Below are 11384 nucleotides of genomic sequence, written 5' to 3'. Positions count from 1 at the left end.
TCTGTCTCTTTGTCTCTGTCTGTCTCTCTCTCTCTCCCTCTCCCTGCCTCCCTCCCTCTCTCCCTCTCCCTCTCCATTTCTGCCTCGCTCCCTCCTTCCCCCCCCATTTCCCTCCCTCCCTTTCTCCCTCATTCTATCCCTTCCTTCCTTCCTTCCTGATGGGGTTTTGCTGTTATACCCACTGCTGGGCTCCAGCTGTCCTCTTGCCACAGGCTCCACAGTACCCAGCCAGCGGTTGTGTTAAATCCACACCCCAGCCTGGCTGCCAGGGTTGGCTTGCGCCTGTGCTGGCCATCGACTGAAGTAGATTGAGACTTTTCCTGTTCTTACCATTTTCGTGGACATGGTCTTTCTCAGAATAGGTTGGAATCTTGGGCCTTTATTAAGAATCTTGATCATTGGTGCACACCCACCATACACCCACCCTCACCCACAGATATCTACCCCCCCACCCCTAGACTTTGCTTCTGAATTGAACGCTGATCTCCAGATAACCTCTTTGCCTTTCAGCCACAGATTTCAGCTGGCTAAGGTTGTGCCTCCTGTTACCCCCTGCTGGAAAATTGTTGAAGAATGATTCATAATTTTAAAAATAGCTCAATGTCTCTAATTTTGAAAATTGTGACCGTTTCCATCCCACCAGGCTGATGAATCTCCAATCACGTGCTTCCCATAGTGTGGCCCTCGAGGGAAGCGTCCTTTCCAACGCCTCCTGGAGGGGGTACGTGCTGCGTCTCCTGTGCTCTCTGCTGTCTCATGTCTGGTTCCACGACCAGAATACCAAGTTAGTGGGACAGCGAAGCTGAGCCCTTATTGTTTGGGGCATGTGTGACTCTGTTTATTGTACATGGTGACAATTCAGTTACCCAGCATTTTATGCCAAAGATGCCTGCAGCATTACTGAGCAGCACCTGGGTCCATGAGGCCTTCTTTTCCATTTCAGGACTGCTGTTGGGTGTGGGGGACACGTAGGGACCATGTGCAGCGCTCTGTGGCCCTGAGACCTCCTGCTTACTTGCTTGTATAGAAACCGCGCCACCTGCGAGGCCTCACATGGGAGTCTCTGGATTCGAGGACTGACTCCAGGGTGCACCACGAGCAGGGAGTTGGTAACTGCAGTGGTCTATTAACGAGATGTGGGCACTTTTCGTAAAGGAAAACAGGAACCCCAAGGTTTGAAGGCACTTCAGCGGCGTGCTGCTTCTACTTCTGTGTAATAAATGGTCTCTCCCTCAACACCACTTGAAAATTAAACTTCTCCAGTGTGATTTCAAAGCAAACCCACCTGACTTTGCTCATCAAGTGGGACACAGCCCTGGTGTTTGGGTCTGGGGGGAGGTTTCCATTTCCTCCCTTAGTTTGGAAATCAGAGACAATCGCCAGCCAAGCTAACCCTTAACCCACAGGAAAGGCAGGGCCAGATGTCCTGAGTGTGCAAGCTGGCGCCGAGAGACTGGTGCTGAGGACACTACGCTTGCTCCTGGCGACTGCACCAGCATGGCTGACCTGTCTGCCCTGTGCTCTGTCCTGGCTGTCTCACGTGCTGCCCTCAACTTGGGAGCAGGGCTGTGGTGTCAGCATGCAGTCAGCCTCTTTGCTTGCAAGAGACCTGGACCAAGAATCCTAGTGCCACAGATAAGGAGCAAACCTTACACCCTCTGCGCTTTCTGCTTTGCTTTCTGTAGATTTTGGCAGCTTTTGCATGCAATCATTTTTCTTTCCTTATTTTGTCAAGAACTTTAACCTTTCCATTTAAGTAGACTTTATGCTTCTCTTTGGCTTTCCAGTTGCTGGCTTCATAATTAAGAAGGGGTACTTGACTGCATTCACTGCAAAACCTCCACGGGCAGTTTGAGAGCCAAGAAGGCTACCGAGTGTCTGACAGGCAGGTAGCATATACTGAGTGGATACGCTGAGCGTAGGGAGGACTTGTGTCCAGGTTGGGGAGAGCGGTGCAGTGCAGATTATCATACTACTCAGCACAGTTGGAATTTAAAACTTAGGAACTGTTTATTTCTAAAGATTTCCAGCTAACACATCTGCCCCTTGTTTGAAGGAAGGTAACTGAATGCACAGAGAGCAAAGCTGCCAGCAAGAAGGGGCTCCTGAACTTCCCAGCGCCCTCCCTCCAGTGCATGCTTGGAGTGTGCAGGCTGACTGTCCTCCTCAGCGAACCATTTGGTCCTTGTGCCTGGCTCTGCAGGAAGGAACGTGGATCTGGCTTCTGTGGCGCCATCCGTGGTGCGCATTTGATGTGTACTGCTCCATTTACGTAACCTGTGAAATGCTTACCATCTTCCGGCCTCAAGGGAAAACAGGAATTCAGTCATGCTCGGGTTTCCATCAGGGGATTTTACAATAAGCAAATGGGTTTTCAATTACTTTTTACTTCAATAATGTGTCAGCGAAAGCAATTTGGTGAACATACTGCAAAATTATTAAAACCTTAATTCTTAAAAAATATAATTTCTTTAACATAATTATCAGAGTTTGGATTAACCATATCATTTTGCTGAGTGTACGGGGATATCCCGCATGGCTTACTTACACCTGTGAATACCAAGCGCAGTGACTTCCAGCACACACTGACCTTGGCAGCACGCTTTGTGTGGTGGCCTTGAGGTTCATACCACAGTTTGTGGGAGACACATCTGTGGCCTGTTCCCCAGGGGACACGTGCAGTCAGATCAGTGTCCCAGGCTCACTGCCGGCAGCTCAGTGGTGAGCGCCCGTGCTTGCTGGACGCCTTCGCCAAGCAGTGGACCCTGTGAGCGTACTCCTCAGGAAGCCCCGGAGCTGAGGCCAGAGCTGCCCTGCCTTGCAGCGAGTGCAGCAGACGTGGTCAGTCGTCCACTCCCTTATGTCCTCCTTCCTTCCCTCGCCCCATCTCACTGACCATAGGGCAGGCCATGTGCTCATGTAGGGCAGCCCGGGACAGTTCCAGAGAGGGACTCCCCCAGGGGCTGGGGCTGCCAAGACCCCAGCAGCTGAGAAATGGGCAGATCCGCTCCCCAGGGGCCGTCCACCTGGGGCTCCCCAAATCCTTCCTAAAATCCTTCCTGAGCAGCGCTGAACGTGAGTAGCCTTGGCTATATGCCTGGGGCTCACTGATCTGCTTAAATCTTTCTTTGCCTCCCTCCTGTCAAAAGACAAAACAAACAAATACTTAGGCACAAGATCCTAATTGCCTTTACTTGTGATGTGAGATTCACAAATTTGTGGTGTGAGATTTGACTTCATAAAACCATGTCCTTGGGGCCTGGGGAGATGGCTCAGTGGAATAAGTGCTTCCCTGGCAAGCACAAGGGCCTGAGTTCAATCCCCCGTTCCACAAAAAAAAAAAATCAAAAAACAAAAAAACATGTCCTCATAAGCTGAACAGAGGCTGGAACCAGAGATAGAGAGGGGCTGAGCAAAGCTGAGATGGAGGACGAAAGGGGGCTTGAAGCCTTTGCCTTACTTTCTTTGTAATGTATGCACAGAGAGACAGAAACATAGAAAAGCAATGAATTGATAAATACTAGGCTCACCTAGGTTACTTTTTGTGTAAGGATTAAAACTAGAAACTTCACAGTAATTGGCCTGTTGGGGATAATGGGCCACTGTCTCTCTCCTACTTTCTCCTAAGGGTGGATGACAAAAACTTTGATTCAGTTTGCTGATGTTGAACTAGAGTGTGAGTGACCATGTTGCTGCGGCTCCTCTTCCCCTTTGGGCCCGACAGGCCTTCGGCCCACTGCAATGCGCTCCTAGACTTTTAGCTACCACGTTGGGGCGCCGTGAAGGCGTCGCTGTGGGGTATAGGAGCTCACGGACTCCTGTTCATCTCTGGTCCTTTGTGCTCACGTGGCTGGGAGCTGGTATCCCAGTTTCACGGATGCTGGTGGGGGGCGGGCGGGGCACGAGGGCTGAAGAGAAGTAGCCCATAGCCCAAGTATACTTAGCCTGCTTCCCCAGTTCCTGGACCTTCTACACTTGTAACACTCGAAGCAAACTTAAAGTAGTGGTTTGCTGGGTGTAGGAGATGTATGTTGAAAAGGATGCTGGTAGCTAACCAACCGTTGCTTCTGTAGCTTTGGAAGCACAGTTTCCTTTGCTTTATTTATTTATGGTACCGGGGATCACACTCAGTACCTTGTGCTTGCCAGGCAGGTGGTTAAACTGCTGAGCTCTCTCTCCAGCCCTTCCTTTGCTTCGAAAAGCATGATTTTCCCTGAATAGGGTCGATGGGTTGTATTAGTGTTGATTTTTTGTTATGATATCGTCTAATAGCTGTGCATAGAACTAGACCAAGAGTCCACGTGACCTCCCTAGATCGTGTTTTCAAATGCATCTGGTGGGATTTTTGTGTATTGCATATACAATATTATATGGAGAAAATGACTTGATTATCTCAAAATAAAAGTTCAAGGTGTACCTGCTGAATAATGCAACAGAGACTACCTGTGGGCCGACAGGGAGGTAGCCAGATAGAGCCTTGGTTTTCTAGCTTTCCATCAGCAGCGTAGGCTGTGCTGTTAATTACCTTTTCACGCTCAACCATGCTTCCTTCTGAAGCACCGACAGTTATCCCTTGCATGCGTCTTCCCTCGTCCTGAGAAAAGAGAAAAGCGGAGTCACGTTCTTCAGTAGGCCGAGGCTGCTGGCACAGCCAGCAAGGACTGTGTGTCCAGCCACCTTCGTCGCTTTTCCCAAACAATGCTGTGAACATCCCAGTTCTACCTGCATGCCGACAGCCAGGCTACGTGTACCTCTAACCTGAGCTGTACTCAAATAGATTTCAAAAACCTCGCCTCTAGGTTTCTTCACCACAATTTATTTTATTGGTTTAATTCACTTAACATAGCCTCCCAGCTTGCAAACTGAAGTAGATTCTATCTGTGTTTTATTTTATTTTTGTTGCTATCGTTAACTTATTAGGCACCATGGCAAAATACCAGTACCTTATTTAAAAGCAAAAATGTCATTTGTCTCTTAATTAAATAATTTTCAAAAATAAATGTTTGATGCTTTATTTTTAAAGAAGCATGGTACACACTTTTTCCTTGCTCTGTTTCTAAATTTTTAAATAGCTTCCATGTTGATATACTTGTGAATTCCAATGATTATGATGATGGAGAGGATCAGTTTCCCCCTGGCAATGCCTTGTTAGGCTCCAGGACCCCACCGCAGCCGCAGACCACAGAGATCCACCTGGCCCTACGCTGGCTCCCCAGGCATGCTTGTATTCAAGGGAACGTATTTATTTCTATATGCCAACACTCGGATATTTTCTTCCACCAAGTTTTTAATGAAACGCATACCAGGCTCCCTGTGTGGTATTGCCTCTGGCGATTGGGGGCAGAGATTTTAGCCGCGTGTTCAGAGCCCACCCGTGAGGGTGCTGTTTTCCCATGATGGTGAGAAAATGTTGCTTTTGAAAACTGGCCTGAGGAGTCCTGAAGAAGCGTGAGCCCTTGTGGTGGTGGTGGTGGCCCGTGGCTTTCTCTCTCTGCACAGAGAGGCACTGCAGGAAGTGCGGGAGAGCCCCGCCGGCCCTTCCTCCCCACCGTCCTTCCTGTGTGCTCCTAGCGGCTGCACTAGGAACAGTCTCTGGGAAGCACAGCGTCCGCAGGCGGAGCCCCTCCGAGAGGCGTTGGTGGGTAGCTCTGGAGAAGCTGCTTCGAGGTGAGCACCAAAAGGGCCAATCTTTCTAATGAAAAATCTGGGTCCAGGGAGGTAGCTCAGTGGACTAAGCGCCTGCTTAGGCAAGCACAGGGACCACAGTTTGATCCTGGGCACCACATGCCACGCTGGCCCCACCCTCAGGTGTGCTGAGCCGGCCACTGAGTCCAGGCGTGGTGGTGCATGCCTGTAATCCCAGTGCTGGGGAGGCTGAAAGCAGAAGGATCACTGCGAGTCTGAGCTGCATAGTGAGACTGCAACAACCAACTATATGTTAGAAAAAGGAGAAAGAAAGAAAGATCTGGAAAAAATGAAAGGTAAGTTAATTCTTTAATGCAAAATGAAGTCACATCTGGTAGTATCATCCTGTCAGTTAATGCCCTCTGCCCCACACTCACATGCATGCACGCACCCACATACACACATGTGCATGCACACACACACGTGCACACACACGCATGTGTGCACACACACACGCACACACACACACACACACACACACACACACACACACACAGAACCTAAGCAGAAAGGGTGAAACCAAGCACACAGCCCAGCCCAGGCGGGTAGCGTGTGTCCCACAGTGCAGGGTAGTCCTACAATCAGCGGAGAAAGCAGAAGCGCTGTGGGCTAAATGTGGTCGACAGAGATTGTGCTCTCAGGAAAAATGGGTCAGATGTCATATTTTCCTCTATTTTAACACTAATGACTGAGCCTTTGCGGGGGAAAAAAACCGAAAACAAGATGCCCAAATCTTGCTAGGATAGGTAATCTCATGTTAGCTTAACAGTGGAGCCCCAGTTCTGCTCAGCCCAGATTTCTCCCATCAAAGCCCGTCATTATCTCCTGATACGCTGTCCCAGCCGGCGCTGGGTTCTCCACAGTTCCTGAAGTAGATACACTTGAGAGGGGAAAACTAGGAGACACTCTGAAAAAAGCAAGGGGCCTCCTTCAAACATCACCCAGCCCATCTGAACAGCACATTTGCCTTTGAATGACATGGGGATTTATGTAGTGTGGCTTCCACGGCCGTGGTCCTCCCTGACTCATGGGGCACGGACTGCCTCCCCGGGGTGCCTCACGCAGTGGATAGCACTTAGCTCTTTGCGATGTTTTTCCTGGATGTGTACTTAGGGTAAAGTCTAGTTTATAAACGAGGCACTATAAGAGATTAGTAGCTTTTAGCTTATTGTAAAAGAGAACAATTTTAGTTGTATAACCTAAGAAAAGTTATGTGAATGTAGTCTCTGCTTCTCTCTTTCCCTCTCAAGTTATCTTGGGCACTGAAAAATATCTTTCCTTTCCTTATTAAAGTGAAAATGCCAACTTTTCACCTGAAGCAAACACTTTGTATCTTCTCCTTGGCATCTCTGAATTGTCACTAGGCATGCACTTTGGGGCCACTACGAAGAACAGCAAGGGTTCCTTGAACAGGGCACTTCAATTCCCCCGAGCGGCAACTCTGAGTCTCAGTGTTGAAGCATGAAGGTGTGACAAAGGAGGCAGGCAGGAGGGGGCTTACTGAGAAGACGAGTTGCTCCCCCCAGTCTAGAGTGACTCCAAAGGGAGTTGCCTCTGGGATTCTGGGAGTTTTCATACCAAAAATTGACTGGGCTCGGGTCACTCCAGGTCAAGCTAGGGTCAGGCTACAGGATGAAGACAAGCTGTCCAGAACTGGAAAGGGGCCTGCTAGGAGCTGAGGCCCACAGGGAGAGTGTGCCTTTTGTCCTCTAGCCTCTCGGAGAGGTTCATTTAGAACATGAAGTGAGGAGAAAATACACTGTCCAGATAACGAGAAGGAGAAACCATTGGAGAGGGCTTCCTCAGCACGCTGTCGCCTCGCTTGCTACCTCCCTGGACTTGATGTCTACCCTGTCCATGTGGCACTGGAGACCAGGCCCCTGTGGGGCTGACTAAGGCCTGGCTGTGCTGATGCTGCCTTGGGCTCAGGCCTCTCTGGCTGCCTGCCGTCCTCTGCCTGCCTCGCCTGGCTGTGATACCACACAACAGACATCTCTGAGGCAGCCCCGAGTACCTGGCAGGTGGGGTAGGGGGCAGCCGGGGACATCAGCCAGGAGAATGGCCAAAGTTAGCTGGAGCAAGAAGGCTCAGGCCTCAGTGCGCGCCTCACAAAGATGTGCCCTCTAATGCCTAGGAAGTGTTGCTCGGTGGAATTTTACTGGTTGGTTCTCAGGCCATAGCTGGCTCCAGCAACTGACACCCGAGAGAAGGCAGCCAGCGGGAGGGCTGCAGCTGCATTAACCATGGAACATGGACCAGCCGCCCTCACAGGCTGGCTGAACGGTGACCCTCATGAGGGCACGCTGCCCCACATCCCCGGGGTGTCACTTCCTGCTCCCGGCTCTGCGAGCCTGCCTTGCAGTACTGAGCTTTGTGCTGAAAGCAAACAGGGAGAGGCCTCCAGAGCCGCCCTCCCGTGTCTGTGATGTAGGACTGGAGTGTGCCCTGCTCTCCGCTGCAAGAGCTTTGTAGTTGGGGCAGGCAAAGCCTCCGCTCAGCCCCAGGGCCTGGGGCAGAGGCCTGCTGAGAGCTTCACAGGCTGCTTGCAAATGAGCTCGGCCTGTGGATTTCCACTAAGAGCACCCCATCAGCAAGCGGGTCACCAGGGTCACATGCTGAAGTGGGTCTTGGCTGTCCCTGAGCACTGGTGGCAGAGACACTGCAGGCGAAGCCCCCTCCGGCCTGCATCTGTCCGCAGGAAGCCCGCCCCACTCCCAGCCCCACAGACGCACCTGCTGTCACAGACCTGCTCCTCGAAATCCAGAAGTCACATAAACAGCACTTTGTGAATCTGCAGACATGAAGGCCCTTCCCGACCACGACAGAGCCCAGCTCTGCCGCCCTTGCCGGGGGTGTGGGAGCTGCAGGCTGCTCCTTCCTCCTGCTCTGCTGAGACATGGCTGCCTGGTGCCACAGCCCATTTCACATCATCCCAGGTCATCCACTTCCAACGCGGAGCCTGGGCTCCCACCGGATCTAGAAGTGCAGTTCATCAGAAACAGGCTGTTTGGATGGCGTCCAAGGGCACTTGCAGAAGAAAAGATCTCCAGCCGAGGAGGAGGGGGAATGCACGGCTTTCTCCGTAACTCTGTCTTGTGACTTTCTGTGTCACGTCGGAAGCGCACAGCTCCCTGAATGCAGCCTGTCTCATGGGCCAATCAGGGCAAGAGTGCACGGCACCCCAGCCACAGTGGCCAAAAGGCACATCTCTTCTGCTACAGGGAGCCTTAGCCAGTGTTCAGAATCAAAGGCGGGAGCCACACACCTCTGCACCACGGGTGGACATGCAGCTATCCTACCAGGGATGGGGATGCCACTGTCCCCACGGGGTTAGGAGGAAGAGACTCAGGCTACCACGCAAGCACTGGCACGCTCATGCTCATGTGTGCGCATGCGTGCGCACACACACACACACACACACACACACACCTCTGCTAGACTGCAGGCTTCAAAGGTAATCTCTGATCTTTCTCTGTGGGGCCTGCTGATTCCATTCTTATTTCCATGAATTATACAAAAACTCATTTTTCTTCACTGATTATTCTCAAATGTTATAAGCTTTTAATCTGTAGGATTATTTAACTCCATGGGAAAATATAAACATTCAGACGTTTATATTGCACTAATACACAATTCTGATTTCTGCCTTAACTTAACAGGGAGCTCAATAAGGTGGGTGAGAATCTAAGTCCTAGAACCTGATTCCCCAGATTCAAATGTGATAGAATTTTGGCCAAGTCATTTGCTACCGAGGTACCTGGGGCCACGATCTCTCCTTTCTAGAAGGGGACCAATAGGAATGGTGTCCACTGACTAAGAACTGCTGTGTGCCGGACACGTAAGTTAACCCAGGAGAGGTGCTCTCGCTGTACCTGATGTGCAGGAAGGGCCCAGTGAATGCTACCGTCCCAACACTGCTAGTCCTGCCATGGACGAGAGCGCTCTGTGAGCAGCTCCTACAGGTCGCTTCAGCGATAGTTCTGTGACAGCACCTCACCTTTCTCAACCCTAATCATGTTTACTCCACCCCATTCCTTAGCACAGCACTCTGGCAAGATGTGCTCCTGTTGCCCACATCTACTAGCTCAAAAGATGAGCCTTGCTGAAGTTAACTTGTTTGTTTAAGGACACAAAACAAGTCTCCGAGGCAGAGTTAACCAGGCTTTGTTACCCTGGGGCCAACATTTCCCCGTGCCGCTGAATTCCTCAGCATACAAATACTTCGCTGATAGCAGCAATTGTAATTTTGAGTTTTATTTGCTACATGGTAAGATGCTGTCTAGTACTCACATGAGGAAACTTTTCCTATTCTTTATGGAACAGAAGCTTTGGAAAGTCTGTGCTTCCAAGCACAGCAATGGTCTCTCTGGCCTCAACTTGTAATGGGCTGCAAAATCAGCACCTGGGACTTGTCATCAGGATTTTTACGAAAAAATGCAATACGATGGACCATACTAGGATAGAATAGATGCTATTAGAATGTGACGTTATTAGGGCCATGAGATAGCTCAGGCGACGAAGCGCTTTCTTAGGTAAGCGCAGGGGCCAGGGTTTGAGCCCTGGCACCATATGCTGCGCGGCTGTGCAGTGTGGGTGTGGCGGTTCACACCTGCAATCCCAGCTCTAGGGAGGCTGAAAAGAGGAGAATCACTATGAGTCTGAGCTGTGCAGTGAGACCCTGTGCACGTGCACGAGCGCGCGCGCACACACACACACACAGAGAGAAAAGAATATGACATTATTTTGTGAAATGTATTTCAGTTAAGTTTTTGTTTGCATGTGTGAATTGTATACTAGCTCACACTATAAAAGATAAATGGCTTCTAAGTGCATTTTCCACACCCCACTAAGGAAGGTCCAATTTTTTAACCCCTCCAAATGTAAGTATTGATAAAGACATGGAGAAAGTGGATCCCCCTTTCCAGGGTGGCAAGGGGTAAAACAGTAAGGCTGTTGTCACAAACAGTCCGGCAGGTCTTCACAAAACTGAACATAGAACTTGCTCCCTCTTTCAGTTTTTGAGTCAAGGTTTTCCCTTGACCACCCAACAACCTTCGCACTTCATGAACATACAATTTAATAGTACCCGGCACTTGTGCACTCAGATCTTTGTCCTCAAAGAACTGAAAACTGGCACTCAAACAAGTACTTAAGAATGTTCATTGCAGCTTTGTTCTCAGTCACTGAAGGGTGGAAGCAAGTCAGTGTCGTGTGAGACGCAGGGATGGGCCAGACACAGTCTGTCCATGAAGTGGGTTCATAGCGAGTCAGCTACGAAAGGGAGTCCACTGCAGCCAAGCGTGCTGGTGCATGCGTGAGCCCTGTGAAGTCATGCTGAGTGAGCGATGTCAGGCCCAAAGCATCCCACAGAGCAGCGCAGGAGAGGAAGGAGCATGACGTGTCAGATCAGGCCCGGGGCCAGTTCCCAGGTCTACCACATACATAATCCACGCTGTTAGGCAAATGTCTTCTCGCTTGCTTCCTGTGGTAACTTTGCATTGTTGGTGTAAGAAATCCAGTGAGATGGTATATCTGAGGAACTTACAGAGCAGCGCAGTGTACAACCAACAGTAGCTGTCCCTACTATTACTATTCCAAATTTTTAAATTCTAAGCCCTTTGTATTTTCTTTTTTTTTATCTTGTCCATCTTTTTTTTTCTTTTCAAGGTTTTATTGATAAACAGATAGCAATGAGACAG

Source organism: Octodon degus, unplaced genomic scaffold, assembly GCF_000260255.1.
Source record: "Octodon degus isolate 3935 unplaced genomic scaffold, OctDeg1.0 scaffold00075, whole genome shotgun sequence".
Classification (NCBI taxonomy): Eukaryota; Metazoa; Chordata; class Mammalia; order Rodentia; family Octodontidae; genus Octodon; species Octodon degus.
The sequence above is the reverse complement of the archived record's forward strand: the minus strand, read 5'-3'. Positions refer to the sequence as shown.